Below are 27,192 nucleotides of genomic sequence, written 5' to 3' on the forward strand. Positions count from 1 at the left end.
TGCAATCACAGTGCACAGAACTGCATGTGAGTCGCACAGGAACGCTGTGCAGTTCCTGTGTGACTCACATGCAGTTCCTAGTGTGAACTGGCCCTTAGTGAACCCTTATTATATACTGTATATAGCATTGTTTGCTGATTTTTTTGGTTTGTATGTAAACGTTTTAAATTTGTGTTCATTCTTGTTTGTAGCTCCAAATAAAAAATGCTCTGTATCAAAAACCTGATTCTAGTGCCTTTATAAAAAAGGGACAAATCGCATAATAAAATCTGTAGTTAACCCTAATTAGTTTTTATCCTGGGTTGTCCCCAATTCGCATATATGTCCATCAAATGCAGCCTTGTCCTTCTGTGATCTGCTGCAGAGGTGCTACAGCTCACTTCCCACACTGCCATCTTCCTCTTTGACATCATCGGGAGCTGGCTGCCTCTTTGCGGCTCAAGGAGATGGCCCCTGATGGCTGCGGTGGGAATGGTGACCGGGAGGTGGAGCAGACTTAAAAAAAAAAGTTCACTGCAAAAAAGAAATTTTTTGGGACGTTTTTGATTGTGGGAGTGCAGTGATAACTAGTGCAGACTCATAAAGTAGAGTAGGGCTATCCACGTATAATTAGGGTCCATTTATAATAAAATTCACTGTGCAGATGTATGAGCATTCATAGAAAAGTCACTACTAAAACCCTTGCTGATGTTTTTAGTATGTGAGAAATGTTTAGAGCCTGGTGCATGGCTAGGGACAGAGCAATTTACGACAGACTATCAGGGGTTAAAATTTCGAGTCAAGACCTACTAGCCGGTCGCAAAACTTACTCTCCACCAGTTGCCCCACCCAACCTTGCCTAGGTCCGCCCCCAACACCACCCCCAGCCCACCCCCAACCTTGCCCCCTTAAAGCTTATGAAATTACATTTTTCTTCAGAATAAAGAGTCCAAAATATAAAACTGTATACAGTAATGTATATCCCAGCTCCCCTGTACTCCATTATAGTGATGACATGTATACAGTAATGTATATCCCAGCTCCCCTGTACTCCATTATAGTGATATGACGTGTATACAGTAATGTATATCCCAGCTCCCCTGTACTCCATTATAGTGATATGACGTGTACACAGTAATGTATATCCCAGCTCCCCTGTACTCCATTATAGTGATATGACATGTATACAGTAATGTATATCCCAGCTCCCCTGTACTCCATTATAGTGATATGACATGTATACAGTAATGTATATCCCAGCTCCCCTGTACTCCATTATAGTGATATGACATGTATACAGTATGTATATCCCAGCTCCCCTGTACTCCATTATAGTGATATGACATGTATACAGTAATGTATATCCCAGCTCCCCTGTACTCCATTATAGTGATGACATGTATACAGTAATGTATATCCCAGCTCCCCTGTACTCCATTATAGTGATATGATATGTTGTATACAGTATGTATATCCCAGCTCCCCTGTACTCCATTATAGTGATATGACATGTATACAGTATGTATATCCCCCCTCCCCTGTACTCCATTATAGTGATGACATGTATACAGTAATGTATATCCCAGCTCCCCTGTACTCCATTATAGTGATATGACGTGTACACAGTAATGTATATCCCCCCTCCCCTGTACTCCATTATAGTGATATAACATGTACACAGTATGTATATCCCAGCTCCCCTGTACTCCATTATAGTGATATGACATGTACACAGTATGTATATCCCAGCTCCCCTGTACTCCATTATAGTGATATGACGTGTACACAGTAATGTATATCCCAGCTCCCCTGTACTCCATTATAGTGATATGACGTGTACACAGTAATGTATATCCCAGCTCCCCTGTACTCCATTATAGTGATATGACGTGTACACAGTAATGTATATCCCAGCTCCCCTGTACTCCATTATAGTGATATGACGTGTACACAGTAATGTATATCCCAGCTCCCCTGTACTCCATTATAGTGATGACATGTATACAGTAATGTATATCCCAGCTCCCCTGTACTCCATTATAGTGATATGACATGTATACAGTATGTATATCCCAGGTCCCCTGTACTCCATTATGGTGATATGACGTGTATACAGTATGTATATCCCAGCTCCCCTGTACTCCATTATGGTGATATGACGTGTACACAGTAATGTACAGTATACCCCAGCTCCCCTGTACTCCATTATAGTGATATGACGTGTACACAGTAATGTATATCCCAGCTCCCCTGTACTCCATTATAGTGATATGATATGTTGTATACAGTACTTACTCCTAGTCCCTCTGAGTCCTGCGCGGAGGTGGAGAGGGTGTCTCCTCTCAGCGGAGGAGAGCGGACCTCTCCTGCACCTGTCCCCTCAGCGGTGGTGATGCAGAAGCCAGAAACCGGAAGTTGTAAACCGGAACTCGGCTTCACAATGAGACTTGGAGCGCAGGTGCAGTCACTCCACTCTTCATCTATGCTCGCCGCTCACCACAGAGGAATTTCTCCTCGCATTTGGCGAGCGGGAGAGCAGCTTTTTCAAGCCCTGGACTAGAGCAATTTACGACACTGTGCTGCAGTGCTTTCTGTGCTCCCAGTGGACTTCAGCTAAATGGATTAATACTCTCTCACCTCCATCCACTAGGGGGACCTGACAAGCAGAAGGAGTTCCATAGACTTGATGGCTGGCAGTATTGCATCATGGGAAATGGAGTTTGGAAAAAACTTTGCTATGGCAGTCTACGGACCATTGGACTACAATTCCCAACGTGAGCCGGGTATAAGGAGAGAGAGAGAGAGAGAGAGCTTCTCCTGTCAGTACATCAACCTGCCACAAGCCTGTGACTGTGTACTGAGGATCAGAGTAGCTCCAGGCAGATCCAGAAGGGAGCTGACATCTGAACAGTGAGACCCCTGCTACTGCATCACTGGGACTGGAAAGAGGACTCTGCTTTCATTAACCTGTCCTACTATAATGTACCTGGTGATGGAGGCCAATGGAGAGAGGGCTTCCCTTGCGGCTAAGTTCCGGACTCCCCTGAGAGTGGGACAGCGGGAGTCAGGCCCAAAGTTGCACAGGTCGCCTGTAGGAGTGCTGGTTGGTGGTCCACTCAGAAGCACAGCTGGTGCACGGGGATAGATCTGCAGACAGGAGGCACCTGTGTGTGGTATGCAAGCCCTTCCGGGATTTAGAAGTTTACTGGGTAGTCGGTTCAAGCCAAGGTCAGGTACCAGGTGGGAATCAGAGCAGACGTAGTCAGATGGGATAGCCGAGGTCATACACCGAGGAGCGAGAGAGAGAGAGTATCTGTAAGCCAAGCCGAGGTCAGATCAGAGGTAAAGCAAAGTAGACAGGTCCAGGAGCAGGCCGAGTCATTAACAGGTAATCACAGGTCACAATCACAGGAAACAGGAACAGGGCACGGGGAACTAGAGATCATCCAGCGACTTGAGGAAGTGATGAGCCTCCTTATAAAGGCCATCTGGCACCAAACTGGGGCTAATGTGTACTCCTGCACAGGGGCAGACTGACCATTTGGAAACTCGGGTCAGTAGGGGGCCCCATGAGATGCCCCTGGTACCATTTTCATAGGCTTTTTTTAGTTTGGGCAAGGACACAGGGGCCCCATGATCCCCTATTGCCCAGGGGCCCCATGAGTTGTCAGTCCGCCCCTGCTCCTGCTGCCATGCAGAGTACTGGCAGAAATGCCAGATCTTCCAGAACTTCTGCCGTGGACAGGACCCTGACACCTACTAGCAGAAACTGAGCACATAAGGACTCGCCATCTAAATAGCAGCATTATTTACTGCATGCAGATTTTACTGGGACTATACTTGAGTGTACCAGATTGGGCACCAACGCTAGCCGGCTGAAGAACTAGGACTAAAGCCTGCTCACTCAGCTACTGCACAAGAACTTTGCCTATTGTCCATAGTAAGAGGTACCTCTTTAGGGAGTCTTACATTTCAGCACTACCATTTACATAGAGTGTACTCTAAAGTGGATACAGACGTCTCTTTACAGAGGGGCATTATCGCAGTACTGATTATTGCTGTTCCTGTTTTCTCATGCCATTACTTATTGCTGATTTGGTGGATTACCAGTTTACTCTGATTTAGCTGCATAGGACTACATTCTACACTGCCATAGCCTAGTGAACATATTATCCAGGGAACTGTGATTGACCTTTACCTAGTCATTTATGAACATCCTGCTATTTACCGCAACCCCATACTATATATTAAGTTCATTTATTACTAACCAGTCTGATGTTTGCTTTTTGATACTGAACCTAAGTTGTGTGCAGGGTATCTATATCTGTGCTCCCAGTAGCAGTATCCATCTACTTAAAGTGGAAGTTCCGCTTATTTGCCTCCCCCCCCCCTCCTCTGCCATATTTGGCACCTTTTGAAGGGGAGCGGGGAGCGGATACCTGCTGTTAACAGGTCCCCACTCCCACTTCCAGCTCAGTTCACCACAGCAGAGTGAGCCGGAAGTTTGGCCCCCTCCTCCTTCCCACAGTGTCCTGGGAACTTTCACAGGTCTCAGAAGACTGTCGGACTAATTAGGAGGCACAGCATGGCTTGCACATGCGCAGTGGGCACCCGGCTGTTTAGCCGTAAGCTGTCACAGCCTGATGCCCACCGTTGAGATGTCGGCACCGTGGAAAAGGCGAGAAGGCACGGTGCGGGTGAGCACATCACTGGACCCTGGTACAGGTAATTGTGTGTTTATTAAAAGTCAGCAGGTACAGTTTTTGTAGCTGCTGACTTTTAATAAACACAAAAATAGCTGAAACTCCACTTGTTCAACCAGATGTGTGAGTAGGGCTGAGGTTGTTCTCAGAGTTGAAGCGGAACAGAGCACCCAATCTACCAAGCGGCTCCTGTGGGGGTAGCACTACATGTTATTTTCTGATAGAACAGACCTTCACTCTAGGTGATTCACTAGGTATCAGTGCACTCTTCCCCTTCTTCACTATCAAAGATGATGGAAAAAATGTTTGGTAAGTGGAAGTTACATAGTTAGTCTGGCTGAAAAAAAGACAAAAGTCCATCCAGTTCAACCATTAAAAAAAAAAGTTATAATCCTATACCCACAATTGATCCAAAGGAAGGCAAAAAAACCCAGCAAAGCATGATCCAATTTGCTCCTGCAGGGGAAAAATTCCTTCCTGATCCCCCGAGAGGTAATCAGATATTCCCTGGATCAACTTTACCTATATAGGAAGAAAATCCTAAATCTAACTATTCTTACAGCGGTAGTAAAGCGTGACCTTTTTCTTTCAAAAAAACAAACAAACCTGCAAGACAAGCACACATCGTCCTAGTATGCATCACATTAGCAATTATGTGAAACTTATCTTAAAACGAAACCTTCCAGTGGTGCGCTGCCACCGACGACAAGGATTCCATCTTCACTCGGTCCTTCTTTTGGGTTGAATGGCCAACTTGAATAGCCGAGCCACGATGGCATCACTCCCACGCATGCGCGCAGGAGTCACGTTTTATGGCACACAGCTCTGATGGAAGGGTGCTCCTTTACAAGTAAATGTCTCCTAAATGATGCACGTATAGGAGGTATCTACAGTTGAGCCTTATTATAGACTTTCCTGTAGGTACAAGTGAAAAAACCGAGTTGACTACCACTTTAAACATGTTCACTATCCCTCCTCCTACCTATCCTGCCTAACCTGTATAAAAAAGGATCTGAGTACTTACTTATTTTTAATCTGCTCCAGGCCCGTCACTGTCCTACTGTTATCCTGCAGCTTCGCCTCCCCTGTATCTGTGAGAAGCTGCTGCAGGGGAGAGGAGAGAGCGCCCATAACAGCTGGGCCATGGAAGCCTATGAGTGACATCATGGCTCACAGAATTCCCAACTTTTGTTGGTGCTCCCTCCTCTCCCCTGCAGCAGCTGCTCAATAAAACAGGGGAGCAGGAGCAGTAGAATCACAGCAGAGTGACCGGATTAAAACAGATAAAAATAGGTAAGTACATACATCTTTTTTATACAGATTAGGCAGGAGAGGTAGGAGGAGGGGGAGTGAACATTTTTAAGAATAGTTAATCCTAAACCCGGGATATACATTTTTTTTTATAAACTGGTGAGCTGAATGGAAAATAAAAGTGAATTCCCAACTGTTGTTGGTGCTCCCTCCTCTCCCCTGCAGCAGCTGCTCAATAAAACAGGGGAATCGGAGCAGTGGAATCACAGGAGAGTGACAGGACTGAAACAGATTAAAAATAGGTAAGTACATACATCTTTTTTATACAGCTTAGGCAGGAGAGGTAGGAGGAGGGGGAGTGAACATTTTTAAGAATAGTTAGACCTAAACTTGGTATATACATTTTTTTTTTATAAGCTGGTGAGCTGAATGGAAAATAAAAGTGAATGGATTCCCCCATCCACACAAGTGAGGTGGATTGAAGACTCCTCCCTGCTGCGATATTGTCAGAACACACTGATCAGTGGCTACAGCCGCTGATCAAGTTTCCCATCATGGAGGTTTGAAAGAAAATCGAATGATCAGATTCTGTCAAACAGGCAGGGCTGCACATCCATCAAAATTCGGCTGGTTCAGCGTGGACTTTCGATCCATCTGTACCCATGGTTAGGGCAGGCTCACACCAGATGCAGTCCGGTGCCTATTTAATCTGCATCAAAAACACATACACAGTGTCTTCCATGTATTCCAATGGCCCTAGTTCACACCAGTGCAGTGCATTGTCCCAGTGCTGTTAATAAAAGTAGAATAAGCTGCATTTCCATTGTATGGAGCGCAGCGATACGCCCTGGAATACACATTGTCCTGAACTGAGATGACGAAAACATGCACCCGGACGCATCAGAAACGCGCATACAGAAATGCATCCGGAACGCAGAAATTGTGGTGTGAATCGGTCCTTCGACAGACTTTTTTTTTTTTTTCATTTTTATGGTGGGGGAGGGGAGGAGTACAATGACACCTTGTACATCCACAGAGTGCAGGTCTAAATGTCAGAATATAACATTTCCCACAAAGCAGAGACATTGGGAAGGATGTATTGGGTGGCTGTCCATCCATCTGCAGAAGGAATATTATTCTAAATGGACATGTACAGTCATAGAGTACACCTGGATGACCCCCTCCCCCCGATGCTGCTCCCCCACACCGGCCGATGTGTATTGGAATGGACCTGTCACGTCCTGTCACCTTGCAGAGCTGATCACACAGGCAGGAAAAGAGAAGCGAGGTCACATGAGCAGCCCTCCCCTCCCCCTCCTCCCCGATCGGCTGTGTGATGAATCCGGGACTGGAGGAGACACATCTGGACCGAACCTCGTCCATCCTTCACCGGCCACAGCCTGACCTTCACCCGCTCTCCCCGGCCTCATCTATGGAGGGGGCACCTACCGAGCCGTGCCGGGGGCACCATGCTGCCCACTGACCGGCCAATCCATCCGCCGCAGGTAAGTCACAGCCGGCTCCTCCTGGTCTGGATGGAGGGACGAGTGCACACACCGGTCCCAGGATCACACAGCTCCGGACCACACACCGCACATCACCGGTAACTTTTAATTGATTTCCCGGAGTTGATCAGCTGTGCAGGACATGGCAGTCCTCTGTGCCGGAGATGGGGATCGATGACATAGAGATCACAGAGCACCGATCACATAGAGATCACAGAGCACCGATCACATAGAGATCACAGAGCACCGATCACATAGAGATCACAGAGCACCGATCACATAGAGATCACAGAATAGAGCACCGATCACATAGAGATCACAGAATAGAGCACCGATCACATAGTGATCACAGAATAGAGCACCGATCACATAGAGATCACAGAATAGAGCACCGATCACATAGTGATCACAGAATAGAGCACCGATCACATAGAGATCACAGAGCACCAATCACATAGAGATCAGAGAAGAGAACACCAATCACATAGAGATCACAGAATAGAGCACTGATTACATAGAGATCACAGAATACAGCATCAATCACATAGAGATCACAGAGCACCAATCACATAGAGATCACAGAGCACTGATCACATAGAGATCACAGAATAGAGCACTGATTACATAGAGATCAGAGAATACAGCGTCAATCACATAGAGATCACAGAGCACCGATCACATAGAGATCAGAGAAGAGAACACCAATCACATAGAGATCACAGAATAGAGCACTGATTACATAGAGATCACAGAATACAGCATCAATCACATAGAGATCACAGAGCACCAATCACATAGAGATCACAGAGCACTGATCACATAGAGATCACAGAATAGAGCACTGATTACATAGAGATCAGAGAATACAGCGTCAATCACATAGAGATCACAGAGCACCGATCACAGAGATCACAGAGCACCGATCTTGTAGAGGTCACAGAATAGAGCACCGATCACGTAGAGGTCACAGAGCACTGATCAAAGAATAGAGCACTGATCACATAGAGATCACAGAATAGAGCACTTATCACATAGAGGTCAGATAATAGAGCACTTATCACATAGATATCACAGAGCACTGATCACATAGAAATCATAGAATAGAGCACTGATCGCATAGTCATCACAGAATAGAGCACCAATCACATAGAGATCACAGAGCACTGATCAGATAGAGGTCACAGAATAGAGCACTGATCACATAGAGATCACAGAATAGAGCACTGATCACATAGAGATCACAGAATAGAGCAATGATCACATAGAGATCACAGAGCACTGATTACTAAGAGATCACAGAGCACTGATCACATAGAGATCACAGAGCACTGATCACATAGAGATCACAGAGCACTGATCACATAGAGATCACAGAGCACTGATCACATAGAGATCACAGAGCACTGATCACATAGAGATCACAGAGCACTGATCACATAGAGATGACAGAGCACTGATCACATAGAGATCACAGAGCAATGACCACATAGAGATTATAGAATAGAGCACAGATCACATAGAGATCACAGAGCACTGATCACATAGAGATCATAGAGCTCCAATCACATAGAGATCACAGAGCACCGATCACATAGAGATCACAGAGCACCGATTACATAGAGATCACAGAGCACCGATCACATAGAGATCACAGAGCACCGACCACATAGAGATCACAGAGCACCGACCACATAGCGATCACAGAGCACCGACCACATAGAGATCACAGAGCACCGATCACATAGAGATCACAGAGCGCCGATCACATAGAGATCACAGAGCACCGATCACATAGAGATCACAGAGCACCGATCACATAGAGATCACAGAGCACCGATCACATAGAGATCACAGAGCACCGATCACATAGAGATCACAGAGCACCGATCACATAGAGATCACAGAGCACCGATCACATAGAGATCACAGAGCACCGATCACATAGCGATCACAGAGCACCGATCACATAGAGATTACAGAGCACCGACCACATAGAGATCACAGAGCACCGATCACATAGAGATCACAGAGCACCGATCACATAGAGATCACAGAGCACCGATCACATAGAGATCACAGAGCACCGATCACATAGAGATCACAGAGCACCGATCACATAGAGATCACAGCGCACTGATCACATAGAGATCATAGAGCACCGATCACATAGAGATCACATAGAGATCACAGAGCAGTGATCACATAAAGCAGAGCTGTGCTGAGCTCTAGTCCTGGGAGAGCAGCATGGAACTCTGGGATTATCCATCTGATGACAGCTGACATACATGTCCATCCTATGAGATCCCCAGTATGAATTTGCCATTTGTGTCATTGGAATGTGAGATTGTTTGGATGTGTGTCCCGGGGAGTTCATTGGGATATGAAATGGAACAGGTTCGCTGTAATGGGAAGATCGTGGTCGGTGTCATTTATCTGCCTAGCCATATCCTAAAGAGCAACATTTATAATTCCAGTTAATGAATTTATGTTCTATATGTTATCAGAATTATTGGTCCCCTCGGGGCCGTCATGTGTCACCCCCTTCATTACCCGGCCATTTATCAGTGTTCATTACTGTGATACCTGGACTGAATTACTCAGTCATGCAACACATTCTCATAGAGAACTGCTGAGCCTCTGTCCTGGGGGAGCAGCATGGAACTCTGGGTATTTCAGATGACAGCTGACATCCTTCCCCATTCAGTGACATTCCCGGTATACATTTCCCATATACTGAAGGTGTCAGAGGAATGTGCACGTTTTTGGATCTGTGCCCTGGGATGCGTCCACTGAAATGTGAAATGGAACATGTCCACTCTAATAGGAAGATTATGGTGGGAAAGTGTCATTTATGTGCCTAGCCATATCCTAAAGGGCAATGTTTTGAGTCCCAGTTAAAGTGTTACTAAACCCACAACAGTAAAATCAGTCTGTATATGCAGTAAAGCATGCTTGCTATACTCACTGTGGAACCTAAGGGGTTAATCCTCAGAATTGTGTAAAAAGGATGTTTGATCCTGGCTTCTCTGAGCCTCCCCTTCTTTTACTGTCTTCAATCTATCTGCTGATAGAACAGAGCCTTGGGGCAAGCTGCACATGCTCACTTTGGTGTGTATTGCCAGAGTGTTTTTTTTTCTTGGGTAAGTGCATGTGATCAGTACAGAGCCAATCAGCACTCTCCAGACAGAGGGTCAGGGGTCCTGCAGCCTCACAGGACAGTCAGGGGAGAATGAAAACTCTTCCTACAAGCTTTAATCAGTGCTGTGGTAGACACTGATAGAAGTCACAAGACTGCTCTAACTGCTGATGAGAAAAGGTATTTAGCAGTTTTTATTTACTAAAATAATTGCATTTCCATGTTGTGTGCACTGTGGGAGACCAGATATAGTGACTGCAGGGTCCGGGGTTTAGTAACACTTTAATGAATACAGTGGGGCAAAAAAGTATTTAGTCAGCCACCAATTGTGCAAGTTCTCCCACTTAAAAAGATGAGAGAGGCCTGTAATTGGCATCATAGGTAGACCTCAACTATGAGAGACAAAATGAGAAAAAAATCCAGACAATCACATTGGCTGATTTGGAAAGAATTTATTTGCAAATTATGGTGGAAAATAAGTATTTGGTCACCTACAAACAAGCAAGATTTCTGGCTCTCACAGACCTGTACCTTCTTCTTTAAGAGGCTCCTCTGTCCTGCACTCATTACCTGTATCAATGGCACCTGTTTGAACTTGTTATCAGTATAAAAGACACCTGTCCACAACCTCAAACAGTCACACTCCAAACTCCACTATGGTGAAGACCAAAGAGCTGTCGAAGGACACTAGAAACAAAATTGTAGACCTGCACCAGGCTGGGAAGACTGAATCTGCAATAGGCAAGCAGCTTGGTGTGAACAAATCAACTGTGAGAGCAATAATTAGAAAATGGAAGACATACAAGACCACTGATAATCTCCCTCGTTCTGGGGCTCCACGCAAGATCTTACCCCGTGGTGTCAAAATGATCACAAGAACAGTGAGCAAAAATCCCAGGACCACACGGGGGGACCTAGTGAGTGACCTGCAGAGAGCTGGGACCAATGTAACAAAGGCTACCATCAGTAACACACTACGCCGCCAGGGACTCAGATCCTGCAGTGCCAGACGTGTCCCCCTGCTTAAGCCAGTACATGTCCGGGCCCGTCTGAAGTTTGCTAGAGAGCATTTGGATGATCCAGAAGAGGATTGGGAGAATGTCATATGGTCAGATGAAACCAAAATAGAACTGTTTGGTAGAAACACATCTCGTCGTGTTTGGAGGAGAGAGAATGCTGAGTTGCATCCAAAGAACATCATGCCTACTGTGAAGCATGGGGGTGGCAACATCATGCTTTGGGGCTGTTTCTCTGCAAGGGGACCAGGACGACTGATCCATGTACAGGACAGAATGAATGGGGCCATGTATCATGAGATTTTGAGTGCAAACCTCCTTTCATCAGCAAGGGCATTGAAGATGAAACGTGGCCTGGTCTTCCAACATGACAATGATTCCAAACATACCGCCCAGGCAACGAAGGAGTGGCTTCGTAAGAAGCATTTCAAGGTCCTGGAGTCGCCTAGCCCAGTGGACGGCAAGCTGCGGCTCGCGAGCCACATGCGGCTCTTTACAAACTTAAATGCGGCTCTTCTGTGTGCCGGGCGCCCGCTCCCCTCCCTCCTCTCGGGCGGCCGCCCCAAAAGTCAGGACTCTGCAGCTGTCAGGATGTAGACGGGGCAGCCAGGATGTAGGCGGGGCAGCGTGACGAACTCCTCTCCTCTCACAGTCCGCCCTGAAGACCAGAACGGCGCGGGAACACGGTGAGAAGAACGCGCGGAGCAAAGGTAAGTGAATTGACACAGGGGGGACTTGGGGACTTAATATGGGGGATGAATTAATATGGGGAATGAATTACTATAGGGGGGATGAATTGCTATGGGGAATGAATTACTATATGGGGGATGAATTACTATATGGGGAATGAATTACTATATGGGGAATGAATTACTATATGGGGGATGAATTACTATATGGGGGATGAATTACTATATGGGGGATGAATTACTATGGGGGATGAATTACTATATGGGGGATGAATTACTCTATGGGGGATGAATTACTATGGGGGATGAATTACTATATGGGAGATGAATTACTATGGGGGATGAATTACTATGTGGGGGATGAATTACTATATGGGGGATGAATTACTATATGGGGGATGAATTACTATGGGGGATGAATTACTATATGGGGGATGAATTACTATGGGGGATGAATTACTATATGGGGGATGAATTACTCTATGGGGGATGAATTACTCTATGGGGGATGAATTACTATGGGGGATGAATTACTATATGGGAGATGAATTACTATATGGGGGATGAATTACTATGGGGGATGAATTACTATGGGGGATGAATTACTATGGGGGATGAATTACTATATGGGGGATGAATTACTATGGGGGATGAATTACTATATGGGGGATGAATTACTATGGGGGATGAATTACTATATGGGGGATGAATTACTATATGGGGAATGAATTACTATGGGGGATGAATTACTATATGGGGGATGAATTACTATATGGGGGATGAATTCCTATGTGGGGGATGAATTACTATATGGGGGATGAATTACTATATGGGGGATGAATTACTATGGGGGATGAATTACTATATGGGGGATGAATTACTATGTGGGGGATGAATTACTATATGGGGGATGAATTACTCTATGGGGGATGAATTACTCTATGGGGGATGAATTACTCTATGGGGGATGAATTACTATATGGGGGATGAATTACTATGGGGGATGAATTACTATGGGGGATGAATTACTATATGGGGAATGAATTACTATGGGGGATGAATTACTATATGGGGGATGAATTACTATGTGGGGGATGAATTACTATGTGGGGGATGAATTACTATATGGGGGATGAATTACTATATGGGGGATGAATTACTATGGGGGATGAATTGCTATATGGGGGATGAATTACTATATGGGGGATGAATTACTATGGGGGATGAATTACTATGGGGGATGAATTACTATATGGGGGATGAATTACTATGGGGGATGAATTACTATGGGAGATGAATTACTATATGGGGGATGAATTACTATATGGGGGATGAATTACTATGGGGGATGAATTACTATGGGGGATGAATTACTATATGGGGGATGAATTACTATGTGGGGGATGAATTACTATATGGGGGATGAATTACTATGGGGGGATGAATTACTATATGGGGGATGAATTACTATATGGGGGATGAATTACTATGGGGGATGAATTACTATATGGGGGATGAATTACTATATGGGGGATGAATTACTATGGGGGATGAATTACTATATGGGGGATGTATTTTCAGTTTTAAAAATGGTGCTCTCAAAATAAATTTTAATCGTGGTTTTGGCGAGATTTGGCTCAGTTGAAAAAAAAGGTTGCCCACCACTGGCCTAGACAGTCTCCAGATCTCAACCCCATAGAAAACCTTTGGAGGGAGTTGAAAGTCCGTGTTGCCCAGCAACAGCCCCAAAACATCAATGCTGTAGAGGAGATCTGCATGGAGGAATGGGCCAACATACCAGCAACAGTGTGAGCCAACCTTGTGAAGACTTACAGGAAATGTTTGACCTCTGTCATTGCCAACAAAGGATATATAACAAAGTATTGAGATGAACTTTTCATATTGACCAAATACTTATTTTCCACCATAATTTGCAAATACATTCTTTCCAAATCAGCCAATGTGATTGTCTGGATTTTTTTTTCTCATTTTGTCTCTCATAGTTGAGGTCTACCTATGATGCCAATTACAGGCCTCTCTCATCTTTTTAAGTGGGAGAACTTGCACAATTGGTGGCTGACTAAATACTTTTTTGCCCCACTGTATATGTTATCAGAATTGTTGACCATCTCAGTACCGACATGTTTCACCCCCTTCGTCACCCGGCCATTGAGCAGTTTTCTGCACTGAGATACTTTTTATTCAGTCATACAACACTGTACTTTAATGGATTTGATATGCTTTTTTGAGACACATGGATCATGTGTCATACATGCCTGGACAGACGTTTTCTTTTTCAAGCAGCGATTAGTGTCACTTTAAATGTACAGGTCATGTGGTCATATTAGGCCAATGATGTCACAAGCATCTCCACCCCTTTGTTACATGCAGCTGCAGGGAATCTCCTGCCCACAGCTCATATGGCCAGCAGGGATGGGACCATGTCACAGCTTCCTGCAAGTTTGGGGAAACTGGCTTCAGACCAAGTTCAGATCCAAACCCCGCTTGTCTGGTCCCAGTAATATATACTTTCCTTTAGGCTTCATTCACACCTATGCAGTTTGTCTATTGTGCAGCGCTTTTTGCAGTTCGTTTTGTGTTTTTCTACACGCGTTTTTGATGCGTCTTCGATGTGTTTTTACCACATTTTGCGTTTTGTTCATCTCTTTTTTTTGTTAAAGTACAATTTTTTTTGTCGCTGGGCAGAATAAAAATACAAAACAAGGCAAAAACACAGCACTGCTCCGTGAGGACGTCTGGTGACGAAACGCATAGGGCGGGGCTTTTGGAGGTGACGTCACGACGTTCAGTGAACTGTCGGCGTCTGTGGATGCCGAAGGTGGCTGAGTTGATTTTTGCTGTGAATGCTGTTTATGCCGGTGTCGGCTCAGGCACCAGTTATTGTGAGTGTGATATGATGTTTTATAAATAAATTCCTTTTTTTACATTTCTACACTATGAGTTTTCTCCTCTCTTGCTTTCTGAGCCTATTCCGGGTTTGAGAAGATGTATATGCCATTTTGAATGATCCCATGTACGCTGGTATTCATCTGCAGATCATTGCTCCCAGAGCGGAAGTGTTTGTGCTGGTTTATAATCTGACCAGCATTTTGCTCTGGTGAGTTTATTCAATCTATTCGGATTTGGATTTGAGCATGGTGTTTTGGGTTTTCACATGAAGATTGAATAATTGAAGATAAGAAGCATGTTTTATATTGGTGTTGGACATTTTTCACTATATTTGATACCAAGGATAATATCTGAGATTTATATATTATTTAAAATAAGTATATATTTCTTTAATGATGGTTTATATATCCTTTTTTTGATAATTGATTAATAAGCGCAACCTTTTTTTGATTAATTTAAAAACACAGCAAAAACACACTACCATGCATTTCAGCAGCTTCTCCATTGAACTTTATTGTAGCAAAAACGCTGTTTTTTGCTTTTAAAAAAGTCACTGACCCTTTCCAAAAATGCAGCAGCTCAAAAAGGAATAGATGTGAACATGTTCCATTGGAAACCATGTTAAATGGATTGTAGTGTGTTTCTGCAAAAAGCACTTAAAAATGCATTGGTGTGAACAGAGCCTTATTTCCTACTGTTCCAACCAGCACCGGGAGGCTAAGCAGGGGCGTATTTACCACAAGGCAAACAAGGCATTTGCCTAGGATGGCATCTTTCAGGGGGGCAGCAGCATTTTTCAGGGGGGCAGCGGCATTTTTCAGGGGTCCCCGAAAGAAGGGATAGAAGAAGGGACACACGCAGCATGGGGACCAAGTAGGATCTGAGAAGGGCTGCTTCATGGTGTATGCAGAGCCCGACTCTTGTTCCCAGGGATGTCTGGAGCTGTGAAGGTGAGTGTCTTCTTTCCCGCAGGGGTTGGGGGGGGTGCCAGTGTATGGGGGGAGGTAGTAGTAAAAGCTCTCGGGAGTGTGTGTGGGGGGGGGGGGGCTGGGGTGTTTGTCAAAGTAAGGCTCTCTTCGTGGGGGTGTTCTTCACTGTCAGGGTCTCTCCGTGGTGGGGGGGAGCCAATTTTTGTGTTGCCTAGGGCAGTACGGAACCTAAATACACCACTGAGGCTAAGGAAATACTAGGTACTTCTGAGGAGGGTTGGCAGGGCTCTGGCAGCATTGTCTGAAACTGAAGAGAAGCTCATCACGTTTTAGCCCTGGGTCACACCAGCGTGATTTGTCATGCGACAGTTCAAAGTCGCTTAACAAGTCACACCTCATTTGCGGCACTGGAACGTTCAAATTGGCGCGACTCAAGTTGCGGCAGCTTTGAAAAATGTTTCTGCACTATTTCTGTGCGGCTTCATTGCGACCTGCATTGACATCTGTTATGAAGTTGATGTTCAGTGTAGTGCGACTTCAAAGCCACACTGGTGTGAACCAGGCAGGGCTTATATAAGCTGGAGGTGAATTACTGGGGTGGAAATCAGAATGGAGCTGAGCTTCGAAGTCTGGAGCTGATCTTCTTGTCTTCTCAGTGCTGATCCACATGACTGTCATATATTTCAATTACATACATGTACATACAATGTAACACTCTGGAATAGAATAACAAATGTCTGGATAGTGGAATGCAGTGTTTTCTTCATCGGATCTTTTTTCACCATAGTGCATGTGTTGTAATTTACCTTCATGTCCATATGTCACAATACATTTAAACTATTAAACCCTTTTTGGGTTTAATATGTTTTTTTTTCACTTGCTGCCTGGGGAAATTTTTTAAAAATTTTAATTTTTTTTTAAAATTTCACACAATCAGCATTTTTTTTCTAGTAAATTATTTAGAACCCCCAGACATATATTTTTTCATAGGTGACAGATTATCAGTGTACAGTTGATTGTAAAAGATGGCCCTAGAATTACTGCTCTCACTCTGGCGTTAGAGGTGATACCTCATATGTGGGGTGCAATTGCTGTTTAAATAATGCTCGTGTTTGCATTTACGGGTGCTTTAAAACATTTTTTAAACTACTGTTATTTCTTTTCTTAAAATGTATAGTTAAAAAAAAATGTTTTACTTGCTTTCACAAGGGGGCTAACAAGCCCCTATGTGATAGCTTTGGGTAGGTGACAGGTCCTCTTTGGTGGCATCTGGGGGTCTATTGTCCCCCAGATGCCACCATCAATGTGTCCCCTGCCCTCCAAGGCAGCCAAAGAAACACAGATTGTCTGATTTACCTGTTTCTCTGGCTGTAACAACCAGGGAATGACAGCTCTGTAACCTGAAGTGACAAAATCATTGTTGCTTCCGGCTTCGTTAGTCACAGAGGAGATGGGGGAATGGATGGTCTTCCATCTCCTCTGTATGAAGCTACTCTTATACCAAAGGCCCAGGCTCCTTGGAGAAATGGGAGAGCCTGACAACCACAGGCAGCGGTGAGAGAGGGTGGTGGCTCTTGTTGGAGTGGCCTGTTGTTGAACCATAACAAGCAGTGCCAGATCTCATATGATGAAGGTGCAAGATTAGTGACGCCATCGGTGGCTGGCACAGAACTAGGAAGAAGAAGGTGTCTGCCAATTATGTCATCTTCTGGAAACGGTGCCACAGGATACCAGTGGAGAAAAAATGGCTCATTAGCTTGAGGCCATGCAGGCGGAAGCAAGCAGTTCTCCTTAAATGTGTTTGTTTTAGTGGTGCACCGAAATGAAAATTCTGGTGTCGAAACCGAAAATTCAAGATGCACTTGGCTGAAAACTGAAACAGACGGTTTTTAAATTTAAAAAAAAAAATTTATAATAATAATTGGCAATTTTGCACTGAAGTGACCAGGGGACATTTTTGCATTGAAGTCAATGTAGACAGGATTGTGAATGAATGTCTATGGGACGCGATTTTGCATTGAAGTGACTAGGGGGCGTTTTTGCATTGAAGTCAATGGGGACTCAACTTTGCATGAAAGTCTATGAGACGTGATTTTGCATTGAAGTCGCTAGGGGACGGGATTGTGTATGAAAGTCTATGAGGTGCAATTTTGCATTGACGTGACTAGAGAGCGTTTTTGCATTGAAGTCAATGAGTACGTGACTTTGCATGTATCCTCACCATGTCTAAATTGTCCCTAGTATGTGTATGAATGTGAGTTAGGGACCTTAGATTGTACACCCCTTGAGGGTTAGGGACCAATGTGAATGTACAATATATATATGTAAAGCGCTGCATAAATTGATATATATAAGTACCTGAAATAAAATAAAAATAAAATAAATTATCAGTACCCCTTTTTTCTATTGGCATTTTGCCAGTAACACTATTTTTGGCTTGATTGTACCCAAGTTGTTTGATCAATCAATTTGGGTTTAAAGGCTGCCCATACATGGTTTGAATCTGCTGAACCGGCCATGATTTGCGCTGTCTATGGCCAGTATGGCCTGTTTTAGTTACAAATGGGGGGTTTGTCTAGCTTTAAGTACTACCTGTGAACATTTTGGAGGTTGATTTGGAGAGTACACTGCTGTACAATGCAACAAATACGGTATATGGCATCTATAAAAATGAATAGGTCCATTAAAAGCAGTATTAATATTCAATCTGGAGCTGCTCATATGGCATATGATACTGAGCCCAGGGTGTCATGGACACAACCTGGCCTGTGACTGGACAGTGAAAAGAGAAGCAGCACAGTGATGAGTTCATCCTCTAGTCTCTCTGCTTTGTCCTCCTACCAGTATGCTCCTTGTCAGCACCTGAGATGATTGGCTCCTTGTTCTGCTTTTCCTTCTCAAAACTCTGAGCTCTGCTGTACAGTGAGTGCCCTGCTTGCCTTCAGAAAAGTACATTTATTGATGTATAATTAATACAGAATCACATTAATTTGTATCTTTTATATCTGCCTAGAATTTAGCTTTAATAGCACATTCAATACCCGCACAATATGTATTCCATACTAGCACTATATATTTTTTTGGAAGTAAAGCTTGTCAAAACATCAGATCATATCTGCAGCTATACACTTTAGATTTAGTCTTCCTAAGCCTCTATGTATGGGTTAATGGTATGTACTATGAAATCCACAACTAAGAAGACACCCCCCCCCCCCCTTTTGTGAGGACAAACAAGGATTACAGATTTATGCTGCCAGCCTCTAGCAATTTATCTTTCATGTTCGTCTCCTATAAATATATTATACTTTATCTGCTTCCTGCATGCCACAGAAATATATTAAAGGCCTGGGAAATGCCTCTGAATGACACACAGGTTTTGTTTGGTCTTTCGCGTTTGAGCAATCCATTTAGTATTGAGCAATTTATTGTTTAAAGGTAAGCAGGGTGTTTGACAAGATAAAAACTAGTGCAAACAAAAGCCTCTAGATGAAAAAGCCGGGCACACCATAGAAGATGACATGCGGAAAGTCATGGCAGGAGGATGGTGTACACTATGTCACCTTATAACCTTCCCAGTGATAGAACTGCTGGTGTCTCATTGCTAGTAATTAAAACTCACCCTGGAAGACTAATTGTGCCCTGTATTGTGAGACATACTCTTGATGCTATTATTCAACCAGCTGATTCCATTTGCACTTTGTCTTTTTCCATGGAAAATGTCTTATCATTATATGGAAACTTTAGGCGAGCTGATTGATACTTGCCGGTCCTGTATAGTAAAGTCCCATAATTGGCTCCTCCGCTGAACCTCCAGAGATTTGGTCTACTTACTTAAAATAACCTAAGACGGCGATATGCGGAGACTAGGAGAATCAATTTGAAACAGCAGCTCATTTGTAGGGAAACAATTTGTATATAACAAGGGGATTAAATTAAACCTCAAGGAGGTCCGGTCAGTATAATTTTCTTACAGTAGAGGTCCGAATCTCATGCATATAATATAACTCAGATCCCGGTACAGCGGATATAAAAAGTTTACACACCCCTGTTAAATTGTCAGGTTTCTGTGATGTAAAAGAATGAGACAGATAAATCATTTCAGAACTTTTTCCACCTTTAATGTAACATATAAACTGTACAACTCAGTTGAACAACAAACTGAAATCTTTTAGGTGGAAAGGAAGTAAAAATAAAAAACTAAAATAATATGGTTGCATAAGTGTGCACACCCTCAAAGCTCCACCCAAAAGGGGAAGTTCCGCTTTAAGCCTTTGTTCCCCGCTCTCCATTAAGGATTGGCACCTTTGGGGAGCGGGTACCCGAATGTGACAGGTACACACTCCCACCTCCGCTGCGATCACCTAGGCGATTGGAAGCAGAAGATGTCCTCCCTCCCTGTAGTCTTCTGGGACACGTGACAGGTCCCAGAAGACTACAGGGCCATTCACAAAGCACAGAGCTTCTTGCACATGCGCAGTGGGCATCCAGCTGTGAAGCTGCAAGCTGTCACAGCCACGGGTGCCCACAATGAAGATACCGGCGCCAGGGAGAGAAGACAGCCGGTGAAACCAGTGGTGAGGACACCGCTGGACCGAGGGACAAGTAAGTGTCTGTATTTTAAAAGCCAGCAGCTACAGTTTTTGTAGCTACTGACTTTTATTTTTTTTTTTCCAGGTGGAACTCCGCTTTAAACTAATGCTTTTAGTTTTTGATTTTATTACAGCACTTGACTTGGTAATATTTGCCCACTCTTCCTTGTTAAAACACTCCAAATCTGTCAGATTGCGAGGGCATCTCCTGTGCACAGCCCTCTTCAGATCACCCCACAGATTTTTTGATCGGATTCAGGTCTGGGCTGTGGCTGGGTCATTCAAAACTTTAATCTTCTGGCAAAGCCATTCCTTTGTTGATTTGGATGTATGCTTTGGGTTGTTTTCATGCTGAAAGATGACGTTCTTCTTCAGGATCCTCTTTCTAGCAGAAGCCTGAAGGTTTTGTGCCAATATTGACTGGTATATGTAACTGTTCATAATTCCCTCTACCTTGGCTAAGGCCCCAGTTCCAGCTGAAGAGAAACAGCCCCAAAGTATGATGCTGCCACCACCATGTTTCACGGTGGGTGTGGTATTCTTTTGGTGATGTGCAGTGTTGTTTTTGCGCCAAACATATCTTTTGGAATTATGGCCAAAAAGTTCAACCCTGGTTTCATCAGACCATAACACATTTTCCCACATGCTTTTGGGAGACTTCAGATTTGTTTTGCAAAACTTAGCTGGGTTTGGATGTTTTTCTTCATAAGAAAAGGCTTCTGTCTTGCCACTCTACCCCATAGCCCAGACATATGAAGAATATGGGAGATTGTTGTCACATGTACCACACAGCCAATACTTGCCAGATATTCCTGCTTCTACTTTAATGTTGCTGTAGGCCTCTTGGCAGCCTCCCAGACCAGTTTTCTGCTCGTCTTTTCATCTATTTTGGAGGGATGTCCAGTTCTTGGTAATGTCACTGTTGCACCGTAATTCACTGTGTTCCATGGTATACCTAATGCCTTGGAAATTCTTTTGTACCCTTCTCCTGACTGATACCGTTTAACAATGAGATCCCACTGATGCTTTGGAGGTTCTATTTGGACCATGGCTTTTGCTGTAGGATGCAACTAAAAAATGCCAGGAAAGACCTACTAGAACAGCTGAACTTTATTTAGGGTTAAACAAAGGCACTTTAAATGATGGCAGGTGTGTACTGACTCCTATTTAGCATGATTTTGAATGTGATTGCTTAATTCTGAACACAGCTACATTCCCAGTTATAAGAGGTTGCACACTTATGCAACCACATTATTTTAGTTTTTTATGTTTACTCCCCCTCCCCCTTAAAAGATTTCTGTTTGTTTTTCAATTGAGTTGTACAGTTTATAAGTCACATTAATGATGGAAAATGTTCTGAAATTATTTATCTTTGTCTCATTTGTTCACGTCACAAAAACCAGGCATTTTAAGAGGGGTGTGTAGACTTTTTATATACACTGTATATACAGTTTGTAGTCACTTTTCATTAATATTTATTGTCAGTTTTTATTCTTCCCCCTTACATAAGCTACGGCTAAGTGCCAGATCCCTGCTAGCATGCTGTAGAGTTGATCTCTGTGGGGAAGCAGTGATCTCTTCAGGAAGAATGGAGCGTGGGCTTTGCTGATTGCAGAGCTATAGTGCTGACACAATAGGGAGGGTGTCAGACCTTTTGTCAGGACCAGGATCTGAACCCACGACCTACATAGAGCAGTAGTTCTTCTTGTTGAGCCATATGAGATGCTGCGCAGCATCCTGTCTGATCCTTTGGATAATATGCTCCATTAAGGGGCAAAAAAACAGGAAACTCCACTGCTTGCCCACAGGGCTAAATTTATAAAAGAACCACCTGCCTGGCACCCAGAACTGCATGTCCCGGGCATTGGGTGATAGAAATAGCGCATCCCTGTAACGGACACCGGCTTGTTCACCTGCTGGTGAGGCGATCCTGAGGACCACACCTTGGCACTAGCATGAATCTCTACCATCAGGAGCTCTGTTGTTAGGACCAGGATCTGAACCCACAACCTACATAGAGTAGAAGCTCTTCTTGTTGAGCCATATGGGATGTTGGACAGCATCCTGCCTGATCCCTTGGACAATCCTGCTTTGTACCTTGTTTCTGCTGAACCTCAAACTCCTTGCTTCTTCCATGAGGTTCCTATTTAAGCCATGCCTTTGCATTTCTTGTTTTCCACTGTTTATCATGCTCTTCTCCAGCCAACATATTGCTGTTTTTTTTCTGCTGCTGTCCGTATTGTCACTACAATTTGTTACGAACCTCTGGCTTGCTCCTCAACTATGCTTCCTTTTGATCACAACCTACAACCTTGTTACTGACTTTTGGCTTGTTACTGACTTTGCTTCTGCTTGATCCCTATCTGCTACTGGACCTTGGCTTGCTCACCTTCTGGTGAGGTGATCCTGAGGGCCACAACCTGGCACTAGCACGCATCACCACCATCAGGAGCTCTGGTAAAAACTGGTTAGTGCTTAGACCCCATGCCTTGGTTGAGCCTGCGTCGTCTGCCAGGGTGACCTGCTTGTGTACTCATTAAGGCATTCAGTGGAAACCACTCTACTTCTATAGCTACTGGTCTCTGAGCCTGGCCCCTGAATGCGTCCCTTTTGCAGAGAGACCACTGCTTGCACACAGAGAGAAAGAGTGCTTCTCTACAGCATATAATCAAGAGACAGACTTTTTTATTCTGTAACTGCCTTGGAAAGAAAATATAGTGTAATCTTGAAAACCTTTTGATTTGATGCATTTAGCTCATTAAAATGAATAGTCATTATTACTATTCTATCTATCTATCTATCTATCTATCTATCTATCTATCTATCTATCTATCATACAGTATATTATACAGTGGTTTTTTTCCTGGTCTATACTGTAACAGCGTATACCCAGAGATGGACGCGGTTCAACCATTTTGGCTTCAACCTCCATCTTGGCAAAGGGATTAACCATCCTGACAAATATATTTCTCCCTCATTCTTTCCCCCTCCCTCCTTAGAGAGGCCCAGCGACATTTGGCCAGTATGTGTGTGAGTTGGGAATGTCACAGGAGGGTCATAGGAGCTATAAAGCCCCCCAAGGGAGCCGGGCCACGCTGTCCAAAGAACCTGCAAAGTGTAACACCTCGTAAGAGATAAGGCAAGCTTTCCCAGGAGTTGAAAGAGATTCCAACCAATAAACCTAACTCAGCGTAGGTGACAGAATCAGATAAACACTTTTCAAAATCTATTTCTCCCCTCTGTCTCATATCTTGGAATATGAGAGACTTACATAAAAACCAGACCCATCGTCAGATTGGCCACAAGAAGGCAAACAGTTTGATAGGTCACTCGCATTGTCTCGAATACATAGGAAAACAGAAAAGTAGATCTCGTGAACCGTACAGTGTATAATTTCATAATTCATATCTAATCAATCCTCAGACGGGTCTGCATAATAATCTACCCGCGGGTGGAATGTCACTTGTGCAGCTGGAAAGTTATGGGCCAAAATATGAGTTATGGGAGATTTTGGCTCTAGTTGAGGTATCCACCCATACCTCCATGCCCTAAGTGGGGTATTGGTCCTTGACTTCAGAGACATTCCACCTGCTGGTAGATTATTATGCAGACACGTCTGAGGATTGATTAGATATGAATTATGAAATTATACACTGTACGGTTCACGAGATCTACTTTTCTGTTTTCCTATGTATCCGAGACAATGCGAGTATATTAACAAGCTGGTAATTGGTTGCTAGGACCAACCTAGCAACCAATCACCTCCCACTCTCCGTCCTGAGCTGTACTGCCTTCTGCTCTCCACTGTGCACTGAGGATGACAGCAGCAGCGGAGGAGGCTCAGAGGTCACTGCTGTGGGAGAAACGGGGGGCAGAAGACACTGCTGGGGGGGCTGATGTGCAGAAGACACTGCTATTGGCAGGGCCACCCCAATAGCAGTGTCCTCTACCGCCCTTCACATCACCCCCCCACCACAGTAGTGTTCTCTGCCCCTTCTTTCCTCCATAGCAGTGACCTCAAGTCCCCCCTTCCCCCCACCAGCAGTGTCCACTACCCCCCCCTTCCCTCCCTCCCATGGACAAGTATTTTAACCATTAGCCGCCCGGCCAATGGCCGTTTGGCGGCTTCAGAAGTGTCTCTCCGTTCCGGGTACACGCCATTTGGCGTGCTCCTGCACATGCGCCGTTTGCGCTAGTGCAGAGCGGCGCAGCAGTGCGATCTGTCATCGGCCGTGCACCTCGGACACGGCCGATGACAGATCCGAGTACCGGCTCCCGTTGCTGGTACCATGTGACCTGCTGTGACCAATCACAGCAGGTCACATGACAGTTGCATACAATGGATGGCTTCATTCATGATGCCATCCATTGTATACTAGTGCCTAGCTGTGAATGGTCACAGCTAATCACATGCACATGTCATGTGATTAGCTGTGACCAAATCACAGCTAAGCACAAAAAAAAAAAAAAAAAAAAAAGCTGACTGAATCGATTTCATTCAGGTAAATGCTTGCTTATAGCAAAGTAATTCTTTGCTATAAGCAAATTGTGTAAAAAAAAAAAAAAAAAATACTGATAACTTCCCCAAAGTAGTACAATGTTACTATGGTAACATTGTACTATTTTGGTCATAGTAAAATATGAAAAAAAATCTTAATAAAAATAAATAAAAAATAAAAAATGAAATATAATAAAAAAATAAAAAAATATTAAAAAAAAAAATATATATTTTTTTTTCATACTGTCACCAGTCAGTGTCCCTGTTCACCGCCATGCCAGTATATGATGACGCTGTACTGCACTGGTGACAGTATGTTTAAAAAAAAATAGTGAAAATAATTTTTTTCATTTTTTCATTTTCCGAAAAATTATGATAAAAAAATACAACTTCAAAAAACTCGCCATGCCTCTTATGAAGTACATCGGACTGTCTACTCTGCAAAAAGGGGTCATTTGGGGATATCTGTACTATTCTGACATTCTTGGACCTCAAGAAATTAGATTGGCCGTCAGTACTTCAGGATTGATCAATTTTCAGATCTATACCATAGTTTGTGAACTCTATAACTTTCCTAAAAACTAAAAAATACATCCTAATTTGGGTTATTTTCACCAAAGACATGTAGCAGAATACATCTCGGCCTAAATTTATGAAGAACAATTATTTATTTGTAAACTTTTATAACAGAAACAAAGAAAAATGTGTTTTTTTTTCAAAACTTTTGGTCTTTTTTGTTAATTTAGCAAAAAATAAAAACCCCAGTGGTGATTAAATACCACCAAAAGAAAGCTCTAGTTGTGTGAAGAAAATGATAAAATTTTAGTTTGGGTACAGTGTTGTATGACCGCGCAATTGTCATTCAAAGTGTGAGAGCGCTGAAACCTGGAAAATGGCCCGGGCAGGAAGGTGTAAAATTGCACGGTATTGAAACGGTTAAAGATCAGAATTCCCAGCAACTGGCTGGGGATTGGGATTTTTCTGCTCCTCCCCCCCGGTGCCCTAAGGCAGCTGCCTAAGCAGCCGTATGCTGGTGCCCTGCATACGGGTACTTATGAAGCTACCTTTGGACACCAGGGTAGGGGGAAAAATTCCAATGCCCAGTCACTTGCTGGGAATTCAGATTCTTAAAATACCTGCCTATGTACCCAACAATCCCCTTTTTTGTCCTCCTGGAGCAGCTGAAAGCTAGCATCTCCTCCTCGCCTTCCCACCAGTGTACAGCTGCTGTAGGAGGAAAATCCAGGGGGATTGGTTCTAGTAAATGCCTCCCCCTCTACCCCTCCAATCCTTGTTCCTCTTTTTTTTTGCTGCCTGGCCCCTCCCTTAAGTGCTCCCCTTTTAACAGGGCTCCTAAAAAAAATGGTGAAAAATAATAAAAAAGTCAAATAAAAACTGCTGACACCATCCACTACACTACTGACACCAACCTCTGCCCTACTGACACTGTCCACTGTCCTACTGACTGACACCGTCCACTGCTTTACTGACACCGCCCACTGCCCTGCTGACTGACACCATCTACTACCCTACTGACTGACACTATCCATTTTTAAGATAGGCTAAGTTTGTATTTTAACAATGACATTTGTGTTATTATATTTTTCTAAATTTTCACTACTATTTAGTTAGGCCTTGATAGTTAATTTATTTGTTTTTTTAAATGGCTCTGATCCCCGGTGATCTTTGATCTCTTTCATGTTTCGGTAGATTTCCACCTCTCAAAGGTTGCCTACCCCTGAGGTAGAACATGTAATATGTTCCAAAGGTGAACCTGTCCTTTAATCTACTGTCAATATGTTCTGCTCTCAACTTCAGTTATAATTTTCTCCTCTGATAAACTGTTATGCTAGTTACAAGCAATACGTTTTTTTTTTTTCCGTTCAACCTAGTGGGCTGAACGGAAAAAGACTGAGAGGTTTCTGTACTAACTAAGCGATGTTAGTGTGGCGATCTCCCCCTGCTTTGCTACTGTGTTCTGAAAGGG

The 27,192-nt window shown here is 43.8% G+C and overlaps 1 protein-coding gene across 1 annotated transcript in view; it reads left to right on the forward strand.

Moving 5' to 3' along the window:
- The first annotated feature begins 6,961 nt into the window (after positions 1-6,961).
- The window catches only part of TRMT9B (tRNA methyltransferase 9B (putative)), a 77,499-nt gene continuing 57,268 nt past the window's right edge, over positions 6,962-27,192 (forward strand). The window contains exon 1 of the mRNA XM_089669290.1: positions 6,962-7,438. The gene's annotated coding sequence lies outside the window, so the exon portion shown is untranslated. The remainder of the gene's footprint in view (positions 7,439-27,192) is intronic.

This window comes from Staurois parvus, unplaced genomic scaffold (genome assembly GCF_062004578.1).
Source record: "Staurois parvus isolate SC_StPar_1 unplaced genomic scaffold, SC_StPar_1.0 ptg000071l, whole genome shotgun sequence".
NCBI lineage: Eukaryota > Metazoa > Chordata > Amphibia > Anura > Ranidae > Staurois > Staurois parvus.